We start from the raw sequence: 18076 nt of genomic DNA, 5'->3' as shown, positions 1-18076 counted from the left end.
TTCTCTCCTGGCCTATCAGCACAGCAGAGACACAAAACATTTGATCAGTTTCAGGGTCCTGGTTTTAGGGTCCTGGTACTTCAGAAACCACCCGCTATGACAAGAGCTCTGCGCACCTAGCTCTTTGAGGCGCCAAGAGATCTCTGGAATACCTTTCAGTTTGTTTGGCGTCATCATTATTGGCCAGTATTACTGGCAGCACCCTCTCTCCCTGCTGACATGGTCACCAGCACTGTGTACGTGTACACTCTAGTACTCAGAATGTGCATGGGCCAGAAAGGAGAGGAGGAGTAGATAATACCAGCAGCTAGCATTTACGGTGGTAGGTATTTTCTTATATATATTATTTCCTATCCTCACAACATGTTTCAGTTAATACCTCCATTTTATAAAAAAGAAAACAGGTTCTTAGCAGCTGAGTCACCCAAAGTTAAACTATTAGCAAGTAGCTGAGCTTAGATTTAGACCCAGGGCTGTTTGTTCTTGAAGCAGATGCTCTTTCTATTGTACCAAAGAGCCTGGGGCAGCCTTGTCCCCCCTGGGCTGCCCTTCCTCTTGGGTTTTCACAACCCCAAATAAAGATAAAATGTAGGTTATCTTTTTGGGGTTGGCTTCCCATCAGACTGGACTGGATTCCATTTGTAGACTCTAGCTGTAGGGTAGGTGCCCAGCACAAGTGCCTCCATAAGCCAGACAAGTACGGCAAATACATGAAGAGGCAGGGGGCTGGGATGGATAAGGAGTGGTGGGGAGTACAGCAAACTGGGGAGATACCCTGTCAAAGGGGCACAGGAGCTAATCAACTCCAGCCAGTGATTGCCTGGCTGGAATTCAGACCCAGGGTTACATAAAAGAAGTTGTGGCACCTCCTAGTTTTAAATGTCATCTCAATATTTTTGCCAAATGTGACCCCAACAATATTTTTAAGATGCCACGTGAGCTAAACAGAACTCTGACCAGAGGCACCTAAGGACAGCTAACGTGCAGCCTCCACTCTGGAGACCTCGTGCTGAAATCTTCACATTTATGTGTGTCATCCCAGGCTCCTCCAAAAGTTGATCCAAATACTATGGAGGAGTGGGGAGCGTCACAGGTCAACCCATGGTTGCTTTGGCTGCTTCGGAGTCCAAGAGGCCTGCAGACCTACAGGCTACTGCTGTTGAGTGTCAGGAAAATGCTTACAACCAAGGCATCTTGGACAGAAATGGACATGAAAGGAGCACAAGTGAGCAACTGCGTGGGTGGCTGTGAGAAAGTGCGTCAGTGGATGGCAGTGGGGGTGTGAGTCAAGCGTGCACTTGAGGTTGGTGTAGAGTCTACGTGCAGAAAGAGAAAAGGGAGGAGGATGCCAGCCAATGTTAGGAGGAAGGGAGAGAAGGAGAGAGAAGGGAGAAGCCACTTCCACCCAGTTCATTTGTGGACGCGTTCTACCTGCCAATGTCTATTTTCCCCTACTACATGCAGGGATGAGGAGGTGTTAGCACTCATTAGGTCAAAGATGGCAGCTACAGGCTAAGGCAGGTATGTTCAGGAATTTCTTCTGGCTAGTGCTTTCCAGAACCCTTTTTTCCCCTAACAAGTTATAAGTTGTTTCCTATCATCTTTGTGCTAACTGCTTAGAAATGTCATGTCTTCAATACTCTATGATATCATTTACATGTGGAATCTAAAAAATACAACCAACTAACAAATATAACAAAAAACGAAGCAGACTCACTGATACAGAGAACAAACTAGTGGTTACCAGTGTGTGTGTGTGTGGGTGTGTGTGTCTGTGTGTGTGTGTGTGGTGCAATATGAAGGTGGGCGAGTGGGAGGTACAAACTAGGCTGTAAGGACGTATTGTACAACATGGGGAACATAGTCAATATTTTGTAATACCTGCAGATGGAAAGTAACCTTTAAAAGTTCTGTAAAAAATTAAAAAAATTCCGAGCTGATCTCCCTGTGCTATGTGGCTACTTCCCACTAGCTATTTTACGTTTGGTAGTGTATATATGTCCATGCCACTCTCTCACTTTGTCCCAGCTTACCCTTCCCCCTCCCTGTGTCCTCAAGTCCATTCTCTATGTCTGCATCCTTATTCCTGTCCTGCCCCTAGGTTCTTCAGAACCATTTTTTTTTTTTTTTAGATTCCATATATATGTGTTAGCATATGGTATTTGTTTTTCTCTTTCTGACTTACTTCACCCTGTAGGACAGGCTCTAGGTCCATCCACCTCACTACAAATAACTCTGTGTCCACCTAGAGGGGTGGGATGGGGAGGGTGGGAGGGAGATGCAAGAGGGAGGGGATATGGGGATATATGTATACATATAGCTGATTCACTTTGTTATACAGCAGAAACTGACACACCATTGTAAAGCAATTATACTCCAATAAAAATGTTAAAAAAAAGAATTTAAAAAAATTTTTAATTAAAAAAAATAAATGTCATGTTTTAATTTGGGCATCTCAGAATCCCAACTGACTAGATAAAGGATGGCTAAGTAAAGATTATGGCTATAATTAAAGTGCATGATTCCAAGACATTCCTGCCTTCCCTATCAAAGGCTTAAGGTCTGTGGTGAAGGAACCAGGTCCGCAGAGTTCACATTGGCAAGCATTTTAATACATAAGCAAGTAAATTCATGAAACCGAGTGCACTGGTGGCTGGGGCTGGCCCTGCTGCAGCAGGCAAAGGGTGAGAGCCTGGACACAGCAGGCAAAGCACAGTGCAGGCCATCACAGCTCGGAGAGGGCTTCTGCCTCCAGGGCTCTCCAACTTCGTGACCCCATTCTTAACTCATCTTGTTCCTTCAGGAGGTCAGGAGCGGTTGAATGCATATTATGAAACTTCTTTTTTCCACTTTGTGAGAAAAAAATTATACAATTTGAGGTGATGCTCATATGGTGGATGTGCAGTTTTCACATCATAAAACGCAGGTGCTAAGTGAGCCTGGTGTGTGCAGCACTCCTACGCAGAAACCAGCAGTGAGAGAACCCCCGGAATCTGTTACCTGGGTACATTTCGCAGTTTTAGAGGGCAGGAAGGGAGGACGAGAGGATCCTGGATGCACAGGGTGGCGGGCTCCCCTTATGGATTCCACTTAATGGAGGTTTCAGAGCCCTGCTGATGTTTTGGAAAAGACACCATGATTTTGCTTAATATGATATTGTTCTTCCAAGATTTTTAAAAAAAATTTTTTCAAACTGATTTTTTTTCTCATCTTTATTGGAGTATAATTGCTTTACAATGGTGTGTTAGTTTCTGCTTTATAACAAAGTGAATCAGCTATACATATACATATATCCCCATATCTCCTCCCTCTTGCGTCTCCCTCCCTCCCACCCTCCCTATCCCACCCCTCTAGGTGGTCACAAAGCACCCAGCTGATCTCCCTGTGCTATGCGGCTTTTAACAAACTCCCTTTTCCCAACTCCTAGCTCCAGCTCCAGTGAAAAAGATATTTAAAAAATCAATTAAAGTTAAGTTTTCTCATCAGAAAAATGAGGAGCTTAGACTTAATCTTGAGTCAGGAATGTTTTTAAGGATGTAATGAAAACTACAGGCCATTCTCTGTAAAAATGCCTATGCCTACAAAGACTCAAACACTGTCAAACTCTTCCCTAGGGCAGTAGTTCTCAAAGTGCCAGTCCATCAGAATCACCTGGAGAGCTTAAACGATGCCTGGGCCCCACCCCAGAACGATTAAATCAGTACGGATCACAGTAGGGCTTGGGTATGGTACAATGTTAAAACCACTTCAGGTGATTCTAATGAACAGGTCGGGCTGAGGATTAGAGCCCTGGGGCACTAAGCGAAGACAACAAGAAAACACGTTTAAGAGAAAAGAAAACCAAGCAATAAAAAGCCTCTAAAATACCCAGCTAGCAGGATATACTATAGAAGGTATAAAACGATGAGAAAAGAAGACAAGATGTCAAATGACTGGCTCCTCATTGCTAATCCCAGATTATTCTTGCTTCCTCCACCCTAAAAACAAAACACCTGCTTTGAACTGTAGACTACAAGGCCCATACCTCCAGCTAGTCTCCTAGTTTCAGTGTTTACACTCTCCCTCCACCCAGGTCCCTTCCCTCATTCCTTGAAATTTTAACTCTTAGTTAACTGTCACTCACCTCCTACAACGTTGCTCCTGACAATTCTTGGTGATTTAAGTTATTGACATCAATTCCTTGACCTCATCTGCCTCTCACTTCTATGGTCACATTCTACTAGTGGAACCAAGCAGGACTGGGGCCCTCCCAAGGTACAAAGCCTTTCCATATCCCCTGTTTCTTGTTTGTAGGAAAAAGGCCTCAGCCTCCTAGACCTTCCCTGAGTTCCAAAGGGCAGATTCAAACAGTTACTAATCAGGGAAGGGAGGAATGCAGAAACAAGGGAGAAGCAGTCAAGAAACAATAGTGCAGCGATAAAGCAGTCCTGGTTCCTCCTCAAGGGATGTACATAATAATATATCTCTGAGTTCTTCTACAGAAACTAAGGCCCACACCCAGGTGGAGAAGGGTAACTTCAGGCTGAATACAAGCCTGTGGACCCCAGACTGGTTGGAACCAGACAGCTCATGACTGAGATTACTGGAACATCACCCTGTTACCTCACCACCAACCAATCAGAGGAAGGTCACAGACCCTGTAGACATCCCCGCAAATGTTGCGTATAAAACCTCTTCCCTGAAAACCACTGGGGAGTTCGGGTTTTTTGAGTAAGACCTGCCTGTTCTCCTTGCTTGCTCTGCTCTGCAATAAACTTTCTCTTCTCCAAACTCTGACGTTTAGGTTTGTTTGGCCTCACTGTGCATTGGGCACATGAACTTGGGTTTGACAACACTAGCCCTTGTCATTATCAGTCATTTCAATCCCTTTATAACCTCAGTTGCAAGCATCCCACCCTCTGACCACCGTCTTCTATCTTTCCGGCTTATTCTCTCTAGTGCCCCAACTCCAAACAATCCTTCACTTCACCACTTACAACTTATTGCTCTTACTAACTTTGGATTGTCCCTTGCTCAAGCCTTTTGTCATCACTTCCCTCATTATTCGTCATTATTATCGCCCACTTTCTCATTTCATTGTCTTCATCTACCAAAAGTACAACCGTGGTTAAATCCACCTCTTCACCTTCTCCGTGCTCATATGCACACAACTGAGCTTGGCTGGAGAAACACATGCATCCATACCAACTACTCTCACTAAAAATGCATGACTAACCGCCGTAAGTGGGCCATAGGGTTATCTGAGAACCTCACTAAATTCCCTAGTCCTTTCACTACCTCCACTCCCATATGATTATTTCACACCTTATCTTCCAATACCTCCTTCCCCATCTGCACTCTCAGCTAATGACCTTGCTTCCATTTCTCTCAGAAAAAATGGAATCAATCAGAGGAGAGCTTCTTCGTGCCCCCACCACCATATCTACTCACCTGGCTGCATCTGTGTCCATATTCTCAGCCTCCCCTCCTGTTGTCCTGGAAGAACAGACTGTGCTCCTATCTAAGGGCAAGTCCTCCACATGTGCTCTGGACTCCACCTCCACTTGGTCACTCAAGGACACCGCTGCAGCCATTCTGCCCCTTCTCTGTTATCGTCAGTGTTCTCATTTCTAGTGAATCACTTACACTAGCATAAGAACAGACTATTATTTTTCCCATCTTAAAAATAGTTTTGACTGTTCACCCCTCTCTACCTACTACTTCACTTCTCTGCTACGCTTTACAGCAAAACTCTCTGAATAACGATCTCTTCCTACTGACTCTATTTTCTTTCCTTCCATTCTCTCTCTAACCCCACTATTCCCTGAGTTTTTGTTCTCCTAAATCAGCTACTTCCACATTGCTCTATCCAGGTCAATGTGAAGTCTACATCTCACTTCCTCTATCAGCATTTCATTGGGTCCATCATTCTCTTTCTTTACTTGGCTGCCACTCTCTTGGGTTTTCGCCCTTGTCAGTGACCATTTCACGTCAGTTTCCTTTGCTGATTGCTCCTCCTCATCAGGGCGAACTTTAAACTTTTGAGGTGTTTACACTTTGTGACTTAATTCTCATACCTTCTCTTTTCTTCATCTACACTAACTCCCTTGGTGGTCTCAACCAGCTTCTCAGTGTTAAACACCATATGCATGCTGATCACACCAAATGTAGATTCCAGCCCTGAGTGCTCTCCCAAACTCCAGACCTATGTCCGCTGCCTGACGTTTTCTTCCAGCAGATATTCTCATGGTTTAACTTCCTTACTCCTTCATTCATAGGGCTTTCTTTGTGAACGTGGTGAAAAATAGCTCCTGCTCTCAGACCCCACATTCCCTATCTTCCTCTGCTTTTTCTCTCCTAAGCAATCCTCCGTGTCCGACGTACCTTACAGTTTACCTTATTATCTGTTCATTATCTGACTCCACCACCAGAATATAAGCGCTATAAAGGCTGGGATTCTTGGTCTATCTGCCTGGCACAAACTGTGTATTCAATAAACATTTCTCGACTGAATGAATGATCCAAAACTTTAGATTCTGAAAATCAGTGGGAGAAAACATAGAAAGTACCCTTCTTCCACACTAGATCACTAACAAAGAGAACTTTAATGGTATTCTATAGACTCTCCTCATTTGCCTTTGTGTGGTGGCAGCTGAAGTTAGACCACTGAGAGTCAGTAACTAAAAGGAAACCTGGGTGGGGGAGCTCGTTCTGTTCAGCGGCACCCCTTGGGAGGGACGCTCCACAACTGTGTTGGGGATGTACCTTCACGAGTTAGACCAGAGTTCCCAGGGTCAATCCTGTACGACTCGTCCCATGTGATGCTCCAAGAGGAAGGGTCTCCATGGTTACGTGCACACTGCTGGAAAGTCACAGATGCAACAGCATATTAAACAGTCAGCAAGTCCTGCAATCAAGAAGCCTGGCTTAATGCTTTTCCCATGCATATTTAATCACAGAAAGCTTTTGTTTGCAACTCCTTAGTATTTACTTGAAATGCATTTTTAGAAACTCCACATTAGAGTAGGATGAAGTACACTAGAGGCAAGTATGTAAAGCAGAACCTGCAGGGATAACTCTCCTCTTCATGCATTCAGCCAACCCACTCCAGCTACTTTTGTGAGAAAAGACTAAGGTTTGAGTAGTTAAGGGACGGAAGGAAGGAAGGAGGGAAAAGAAGGAAGGAAGGGAAAGAAGGAAGGAAGGAACGAAGGAAGGAAGGAAGGAAGGGAGGGAGCGGGGAAAAAAAGACCAGGGAGGGGCTTCCCTGGTGGCGCAATGGTTGAGCGTCTGTCTGCCGATGCAGGGGACACGGGTTTGTGCCCCGGTCTGGGAAGATCCCACATGCCGCGGAGCGGCTGGGCCCATGAGCCATGGCCGCTGAGCCTGCGTATCTGGAGCCTGTGCTCCGCAACGGGAGAGGCCACAACAGTGAGAGGCCCGCGTACAGCAAAAAAAAAAAAAAAAAAAAAAAGACCAGGGAGTTGTCATAGTTTAAGCTGAGTATAGTGAGCATTGGAGTACTGGTCAAAAGAAAAACACCTATCAGGCTGCATCGTTAGAAGAATGACTTATTAAGGCTGGAGTTTGAGTTTGTTTGGCTGTTATTACAGTTATAAGAGATTTTGGTTACTCCTTGGGGGTCATTGTGGTTAGTGCAGTGAGACAGGTGAGGGTAAATCATATCATTTGGTGCCGACTTCTCATTTATAGGCAACCTCTTGTTACAGTGAATAGCAAGGATAAACTTGGAAGGAGACAGGAGTCTTAATTTGACACATGCATCTTGAAGAGCCTGTGGAAAGAGCGAGGGACTCTGCTGTTATCTGCAGTGGTGAGGAAGGATGAGTTTATTGACTGAGTACACTTATGTCTGAAACCCTCAAGGTTTTCCCCACACTTGTGCTGGAAGCCTCCTCTGGTTCCTCTACACAGCACCTCCTGAGTCATTTCCTACCCACCTGTCATTGTAACTTGTGTGTGTGTGTGTGTGTGTGTGTGTGTGGCAGAGTGCAGAGCCTGGGAACTGTCCCAATTTACCACAGCTGGGACAGCACTGTCACCACATTTAAAAGCAGATGTGGCAAAGAGCTGCAGGGTCTAGAGAAAAACGGGGAACAAAACGATAGTACTATTGGAAACTAGGTCCTGTAGGAAAATATTAAACAAGTTTGGTTAACAAGTTAGAGAGAAGCAGACCACACAGTGTCTTCAAATATTTAAGGGTATGAGCCATTGTGTTTCTGTGGCAGAATTTGGAGACATAAACTAAATTAGAAAGTATATTTGCCAATTTTAAGAGGATTTTTTTAGATCCTAAAGTTCAGGTCTAAATGAATGTCCTATGAGACAACTTAGCAACTTGGAGGATTTACAGGTCATTATAACTGTGGTTTTGCAAACTAGTTGGAACCAGCTCCTTGATGGCTACCCTCTGCCCTCTCCAGCTGGCTTCTATGCACCAGGACAGCCGGCTGTTATGAAGTGGGAACTCCATCTTTCACACTGTCCTAGGTGTTGGCATCCCCAAGCATGTCACTTAACTGCATAATTCAATGCTTCAGTCTTACCTTAGTAGAGATAAATTCACCCTACCTTTTAATTTTTTAATCTGCCTTAGAAGGACTTTGCTAACTGATTTCTGAAAGAGCAAAGCAAAAGCTCATGAACAGAACTTGATCAAGATTTCACCCAGTCTTCAACACTCCTTAAAATGCCTGCCAGGTTTCTTTCTGTTCTTTGTCTAAAGTGTTCATGTTCTGAGCACACGGGGCTCTTGGGGACCTCCATAAGACGCTGTTTGGAACATAGGGAAGTCTTTCAGTTGCTCTGGCTGCTGGCAAGTATATTTGTGGTGACCACTTTTCTGAAGACCCAGACTGAGCCATGCAAGGAAGTATAAAACAAAACAGAACGTTTCAGACATGATTTTATCATTTGATTAGAAACTAGCAACTTATTTCTGGATTTTGTACTGCTTTTCAAGACATTTCCTGTGACTAAAACAAGAAAAAACGATATATATACATATTAGTATTATATACTATATATATAATACATATATGCTGTATACACATTCAGTCACTAATACGTATATATGTACGTATTCATGAGTATATATACATATTAGTGAACGAACAATAAAACAATGAAGCTGACTATTAGACAAGTTTATAAGCTAGAAAATTCCTTAAAATAATATTTGCCGAGTACGGTAGATTATAGTTATGGCCCCAATTTTTCATGCCTCCCTCTACCCATATTCTTCCAAGTTTACTTTGGGCTTGGCCACTTTACTTGCTTTAGCTAATGACTTGACCCAAGCAAAGACTTGGAAAAAGACTTGCTGTTTCCACTTTTTCTCTTGGACCCTGGCAACCACCATCAGAATATGCCTAGGCTGGAGCGATGTGAGAGCCAAGTAAAACAGAACTTAGTTGTCTGGGCCAAGGCCAACCCGCCATTGATCACAGACAAATGAGTGAGCCTAGCCAAGATCAGCAGAGCTATTAAGCCATCCCATAAACTCATGAGAAATAATAAATTGTGGTTGTTTTTAGCCACTATGCTTTGGGATTGCTGGTCATACAGCAACGGCTAACTGTACACTGTACTCCTTGGGTGCTTCAGGAATTCATCTGCTTGAGGGATTACTTCTTAAGAATCTCCAGGGGCTGCTTTTAGGAGCATGTTGAGGTGTCAGTACAGATTCCAATTATCTGATTCAGGATAAACTGCTTGCCACCTGACCCTTCCCTAGAAAGATCAAAAATGTCTTAGGGGTATTACAATAGTGTTAGGAGATAGAGGGCGGTAACTTTGTCAAGGCCTACCAAATGAATGCCCTTATTTACTACAGATAAGTGACCCAGAGGGTGTATTAACTGGCTGAGTGGCAAGTGTGGATAAACTATTCAGTGTTAGTAAGATGACTGATGCTAGGCAGATGGCTGCCCTTGGCTTTCTGGAGATATGGAATCACATTGACTAAATAATACTAACAATAATAATGACTAACGATTATTGAGCACTTACTCCAGATACGGTCCTACGTGCTTTATGTGCCTTATATCATTTAATTCTTATCGTAACTCTAAGAACTGGCTACTAGGTACTATCATCTCCATTTTACAAAGGAACAAGCTGAGGCTCAGAGACCTTCTCCATGGCCAAATTGCTCTTAAATCACAGAGCCAGGATTCAAACTCAAGCACCTGACTCCAAAGCCCACACCCTTGACCTCTCTACTATATAATCAAAATAGATATTTTTTAGGGGGAAAAAAGGCATTGAGTCTAACTCCTTTATTTGGCAGATGGACAATGAAGAACAGAGTCTTGGTATAGAGATCCTCTGACTAACATGGATTGAAGGAACTCTCCCCACTCTTGGTCCAAATCACCAAAAGCTGAACAAAACCCAAACTGTTTCTGTGAGGCTTCATCTAGATGAGTTTCCACGTTTAGGTATGCCTCTTGTGTATTGCGAAATGGTGCCCAGGAAGGGGCTGAAGCATGCCCCACTCACCTCCTCAAGCCCTGTGCCCAGGGCTTCATCTTCTGAGAGGAAGAGACACTTTTGCAAATAATTCTTTTGCACACAGAGGGGGCTGGGGTTTTTGTTTTGTTTTTGTTTTTCGTTTCTACAAAAGTACCATATGTGCTAGGAAGTCCCTGCTAAAACATTTGCCCAATAAAGTTGTGCCCAATAAAACACAGCTAAAGACCATCCCAGTTTTTCACACATGGAAAAACAAGAGGAGAAAGCGTGACTAGTTGGTGCTCAATAAATACTTGTTGAATGAATTTTAAATGAACAAAGATGCACTCATTATACACAGACACATAAGGATCAAAGTGCATGGGACATGCAAATTCATAACTGAAGACCGAAGCCATGGCATCAAGCCATTCATGAGAAATGATTGATATAATCTAATTTTGCACATTCTATAAAAGTTAAAAAAAAAACCAGTATATGCACTTATTTCCTGAGACGTCATAAGCGAGGCTTTCATGAAATTCACACTCAAAGAAAGTTTAGAGCCATATTTATTTATCTGAATTTATTCCCCAGCAGCCCTTCTCTTCTAGAATGAAAGAAACGAATCACTCTTGTCAGGCTAGCTGGCTTGCATTACAAATTTTAATGTTTCACCAGAAACTGAAGCAAGCTGGTTCCCTCCTCCATTCTCACATCCTCCCCAACCGTGGCCCACACCTTTGCTGACTGCAGCATCTGAACTGAGTACCCATGAAGGCCACTCTTTTTCTCTCTGCCTCTAATAAGCCGGTCTAACAATTGTGGTGAGTAATTTCTTTACCACTTCTGATGTGAACAAATGCTAATAATGCTGCATGATACAGATGGAGCACGGCTACTGAAAAAGAAACTACATAAATTATTTTTTAAAGTTATCATCAAAAGAAATGCTTTTCTGCAGGAAATTCATTTTAACTGCTCAAGGCATTTGCCTAGGTTTCTGCTCCAGTGACCACTTCTTTGTTGATTAACAAATACTTCTGTTTCACGAATGGAAACAGTTTGTCTTATCTAGGGAACAACTGCTGGCTTTTTTCTGTGGATGTAACTGTAGGGAAGTCACCATCTGTCTTCTAAAACCTGAGTTATCTGTTTTTGTGATACTAGGTAAACAGACTGTGGGTGGTCTCCTCCCATTTTGGTGTCCACTAAGTCTCATTCTTCTGTTTGCAAGAATCAGGGTCGAGCTAGTGATTGGTTTTCTGCTATATCCAATTGTATTTCTTGTATTGGGTTGGCCAAAAAGTTCATTTGTAAAAACCCAAACGAACTTTTTGGCCAACCCAATACAGGCCAATAATCAGTTGATGAATTCATTCATTCATTCATTTAATCAATCAACCAATCATTCATATGTTCAGGAGACAAATATTTATTAAGTGCCTTTCTGTGCCAGGCACTGTGCTGGACCATGAAAAGACAGCAGTGAGCAAGATAGTCACATGGGTTCTCTACACTCCACTGTGGCAGAAGGCAGTTATCAGAGGTTCTCCTGCCTCAAAAGGGGAAAAAATGACCACGAATTTAAGCCAATATTATCAAGATGAATTCTAATGCAAAGCTTAATAAAGGAATCCCACTAGCATATTAATGGCTGAAGTTCTTATTCCATAATTCCCCCAATTAATTTTCTTCTGGTAGATGAATTCATATATAATTAATATTGTTGTAACTTCTGTATCTTACTAGTGTCTTACACTAATGTAGGTTTTACTAACCTTTCCCGAATTCATATAAGTCCAGATTACTTTTACTGAAGCATCAGTCATAAGACGATGATAGTACTTGCTCATGGTTTTAGTTACTATCAAGATCTCAAAGCCAAAAACCATTTCGTGAGCAAAGACTATACGTCTAACCTGCGCTAATCATCTTAGAATTATGACACAGGTCACCAGCAGTAAATGTGCTAAAGAAATTGTGGAAAGAAAACTCAGTGCAAATGTAAAACAAACCTCAAATGCACATTTGTCTGATCATATTTAGTGTCATTTTCACACGTAAAGACCAGCATGCTTTCATTTCCTCAATCATGTGTATAATTAAGGTTTGCTTTGTATCTTTGTAGAGCAGTGACCTGATAGCATCTAGGAGGATACCAAATACACACAGCCTCAATAAATGTTTTCTGATGATGTAATGTTTCCTATTTATTGTTTTAAATAGCAAGCCACTTTATCTTTCAGACTGGAACATTCTTATGGTAATTGCTGAATAATGAATTTAAGAATCCTCAATTTAGAGATTAAAAAAAATTCCTTGAAAGCAGTTTTGTCACCTTGCCTCCTAATTTTCAGAATACTGTTTAAACTACCGGTGACTAAGCTGTAGGAAAAATCTTACTGTGGTATTATGTAAAGGAAAATGTGGGTGGAGGGAATGAGGTCTGATTTGTATCCATCGCATGATTTGGACAGTCAGAGACAGAGGAAAAAGGAAATCTCTGCTCTCCCCAGGTAGGGATATGAGGTTGCTTAGAATTCCACTTTTGGGGAAGTCCACTATCAAGGTGATGTAAATTCTCAAGTAGCAAATTGACTCAGCATGTTCCTAAGCCACAGACCTCTTAGGTGACGTGTGCTAAACTCACGTCATTTGCCTATTTGCTCTCACTAGGTGACAGGGAAACTGTATTTTCCCCACCTCACGCTCACACAAAGTGGACGTATACTGAGTTCTCCTGTTGGTTTTGTTCTTATTCACTTTTCTAACAATCAAGACATTCTGTCCCTGACCATAGCTATTAATTTTAATTCTCTTCACCTTCCCTCCATGATGTTCCAGTGAACTTACAGTAAAAAATTGTAGACGATCCTCCATTGCCTAAATGCTCTTCCTATTTCTCGAGTAGTCAGGAAAACTGCTTTACACATGATAAATCTGTTTAGAAATCAACTGGAATCATCAAAGCTCTAACTGCAATATTCCCCCATGCTTACTTCTATTTAGCAAATAAATTTAATATCCGAGGTGGTAGCCACCACCATGACATTTTAAAAGTATGATCCACAAGACAGTTTTTTTGACCCCTGAAAAAAAGCAGGGAACTAACATTTAATGGGTCCCTGCTATGTGCAAAGACAGTTTTGATGGACTTACCTAAGTTATAACCTTTAAAGGCAAAAAACCTTCTCATCATCTTATTCATTAATAGATAATTTTTACTGTGAATAATGAAGTTAGAGAGGGCAGAGTTTATAGAAAATATACAGAAAGGTAAGACTTAGTCTTCTTTTTTTCCGACAAGTTATGCATAATTTCATATTATGGCTGTGCTATATTGCCACCCTCATCATGGTTCCCATATCAAAACTTTTATTCTCAGCACTAACAGGCATCATCCTAGCCCATCTTATTACCTAGTCAGTAGCAATCTTGATGTTTAGCAGTAGCCATCACATCACCTCTTATAAGTGCCCCTTTGGACAAGTTTCTTAAACTCTCTGTGCCTCAGTTTTCTCATCTGTAAAATGTATAACAATAGCAGTTACCTCATAAATGTGAGGGTAGGTGGCTAATTGGACTTTATTAACCTTAAGGTGCCATTGATTATAAAGGGCAGCCTGGCTTCCAAGACATAAATATACAAATGTGTTGTCCAAGAATTGATTTAATACAGTAATAACTAAAAGATAGAATAGGGACAAAAATCATCAGAATAATGCCTGGCACATAGTATGCGCCCAATAAATTGTTAACTGTAATATCTATTAGCAACCAATTAACCACAGTGCAAAAGTGGGCTTTCCATGCCCTCTGCGGACCATGGCATGGCTTCCTTATCCAAGGCAGAACACCTGGGCACAGGTAGGTGATACCACCACCCTGGGCTCTACAAATAGGGAACACCATCAGTCACTTTAAAACTGTTTCTTTTTTTTCCCTAGTGGGTAAACCTTTTTTAAAACTAAATCTTACACAGGACGCAATGTATAAAACAAATGAAAGAAGATTTTCTCTGATTGAAGCAGGGGTGGAGAGGCACAAAGCCCTGCCTACTTTCCCTCCCCTTCACCTGCAGGGAAGCCCCCCCAAGGAGTCCTTTCAGAGCAGCAATATCACTTCCTTGTCGTAGCTGAGATAATGAGTCTCTAAAACTCCTATGGATGTTTGTTAATCACACAAAACCCTGTCAAATTTCACCTTATTGAAATGTCACTTTATTTGTGGCATTTCACCGAATGCCACCTTAGTGGCATTACTTAGTGCCCAACACATGCACTGCACAGAACATATTTTCAATGTACTTTTCTCATCTTCCTCCACTTGGGTCTTCAAACTCCTTCCGATCTGTCACATGTGACTGAGACCATCCTTCCATCTCAATCAAGTCACCTCATGACCCTCCCCAGATGTAGTTTAATGCTCTTAGAGGACACAGCGTGAAGGATGTCACACTTTTGTTCCACATAAAGCTTTCTGCTATCAAGGACTTTTAATTCTAATGTCTTTTTCTTGAATCCCTCTTTGAGCTCTTTCTCAGGAGGACTCCAACCAATAATAAGTGAAATTTAATAAACTATTATTGTGTGTTAGTTATGAGTTTATGAGAAACATACATGGTGTGAGGATTTGAACAAAAAACAAACTAGGATGAAAGAAAACAAAGCCAGGGAGAGAGAAGAAAAGAGGAGGAGAAACTGGGAGTGAATGAGCAACAAAAGAGAAAAGGGGAAGAGAGAGATCCAGAGAGAAAGCCAGGAGGAGATCAAAGGAGGGAGAGGTGGACACTCAAAACTTTTCTAGGTATTGTGGTTCACTTGGATTGTGGGCTGCTGGGGTCATTGTTCTTCATAATTACTGAGGACCTTCTCTAGACACCTTAATCCTTACATTTCTAAGGTCTCCATCCTAAACGTTGACCTGTATTGCTAAATACTAGAGAAATGCAAATCAAAACTACCATAAGGTATCACCTCACACCAGTCAGAATGGCCATCACCAAAAAATCTACAAACAATGCTGGAGAGGATGTGGAGAAAAGGGAACCCTCCTACACTGTTGGTGGGAATGTAAACTGGTACAACCATTATGGAAAACAGTATGGAGGTTCCTTAAAAAACTAAAAATAGAGCTACCATATGATCCAGCAATCCCACTCCTGGCATATATCCGGAGAAAGCCATAATTCAAAAAGATACATGCACCCCAATGTTCATTGCAGCACTATTTACAATAGCGAGGACATGGGAGCAACCTAAATCTCCATCAACAGAGGAATGGATAAAGAAGATGTGGTACATATATACAATGGGATATTACTCAGCCATAAAAAGAATGACACAATGCCATTTGTAGTGACATGGATGGACCTAGAGGTTGTCATACTGAGTGAAATAAGTCAGACAGAGAAAGACAAACACCATATGATACCACTTATATGTGGAATCTAAAAAAATGGTACAAATGAACTTATTTACAAAACAGAAATAGAGTCACAGATGTAGAAAACAAGCTTATCATTACCGGGGGTGGGAAAGGGGGGAGGGATAAATTGGGAGATTGGGATTGACATATACACACTACTACATATAAAATAGATAACTAATAAGAACCTACTGTATAGCACAGGGAACTCTACTCAATACTCTGTAATGACCTACATGAGGAAAGAATCTAAAAAAGACTGGATATATGTATATGTATAACTGATTCACTTTGCTGAACAGCAGAAACTAACACAACATTGTAACTCAACTATACTCCAATAAAAAGCAAAAATAAATAAATAAAAATAAATGTTGACCTGAACACTAACCCCATTAAAAATTATTCTCTGAACATAGTAGCAAGGATCAAAGCAGTCATTCTGAGGCCTGGATGAAAATCAAGTCAAGGGCAGGAGTCCCTCATCCCTGTCATGCCATTAAAGTTTCCAGGTGATACATATACAGATGGCAGAAGTAACAGACAACTTTTTTTAAATACACTGACGTGCCCTGTGATGACTTAACTGTGGATATACCAAAACACTGACGCTTCCATCTCTTAATTTCATGAAGACTTAATTTTAGTTGGCTCTCTTTGTAAGCACGTTTCTTTTGTCTTCCTCTGTACTGATTGCCCCCTCAGTGTCTATTTTAAAGTTGTGGAAGCTAACTGGAGCAGAAGATGAGTGTTCTGATGTTTTCATTACCGTGAGAAGGCTTAAAAAACATGGCAAATGAACAATAATTGATTAAATACATGTAACTAACTTAATCACATTTTGGCCATTAAGTTGTCAAGATAGCTGATTTTCCTGATTGACTTTGTCTGTGCTATTCATGATCCAAATGATTGCAAGGGTTTATTCACTTCTTTCTCTCTTCCTGTATGGGTATAAAATGCCAGAAAGTTATTACACTTAGTGTAATAAAAAGTCAAATCTTACACTGGACCTGGTTGGGTAAAATAAAAGACAGGCAATTGGATATTCCAACTCAGATGGGAAGCTGATTATTTAATTAACTCTGACAAGGTATACATTTACATTCTGGATACCACCAAGAATAATTCTGCAAAAGGACTCCTCACCTCTCTCCAAATCCACATGTCAGAAGCATCACCATTGTGGTTTAATCCCATTATGGGGTCTCACGAACTGCAGAGGCTATTCTGTTATAACCCAATGGCCTTGGCACCAGTGGCAGTTTCCTTACATGGAGAGAAATGGTCAAGCTCTGCAAACAGTTGTCCTCCAATCACTTCAACTTTGCTGTGCCTTGATTTCCTCATCTGTAAGGAGGGATAATCATAGTACCTCATCTCATGTTGGTGCTTTAAATGAGATAATGTCTGTAAAGCACTTAACTATATAAGTGTTTGCTCTAATACTTATTAGTATTAGTATCTTTTCGACTGGTCCAAGGTCTTTTCCCAGAGATACCCCACCCCCTTTATTAGTGACAGAAGTGGCTCTCAGGTGTAACTATTTTTCAGTTTAAAGGCTGATTTCAGGGCAACCTCTGAGTCCACTGAGCAAATCTCAGAGACTGTTTTCCTGTTGTCCACTTTGTTAATCAGTCAATTTTGATTATAGAGCTACCGTGTACGTTGTACATGCAGAATCCATATTTGAAGACTCTAAGTAAAATAAAACACTCAGCACTAAAAGTGTAGCAAACACAATCGACAATTGATGGCTCAGATGCCATGTTAGGATTCTGCAGTGCTTTGTCCCCTTGGGTGTGGTATAAGATTAGACTTATATAGTAATTATATATCATATCCAACTTTGTTCTAAAACGATGGTATTCAGGTGCCATGAATCCAGTGATGTGTGGGCCACTGTTTATAAACTAAATCATTTTCAACCATACATGTATTATTCATACTTTCAAAAAAGTATGTAACTAGTCTTGTGATGAATTAAATGCAAATTCATTTAAAAGTACTCCTAAATTCATAGTGACTCATTGGCATTAGGATTTCTCAAGCAAGAGGAAGACTAAACCAATTTCTACCATTTATTATTATGGAAGGAGAGACATTTTTGATATCCAATAGGAGCTTATGTCATAAAACATAAGATTCTCAGATCCAGTAACATAAAAACAAAATCTCTGTATGGCAA

This window comes from Orcinus orca, chromosome 4 (assembly GCF_937001465.1).
Source record: "Orcinus orca chromosome 4, mOrcOrc1.1, whole genome shotgun sequence".
Classification (NCBI taxonomy): domain Eukaryota; kingdom Metazoa; phylum Chordata; class Mammalia; order Artiodactyla; family Delphinidae; genus Orcinus; species Orcinus orca.
Note: the sequence above shows the minus strand (reverse complement) of the source record.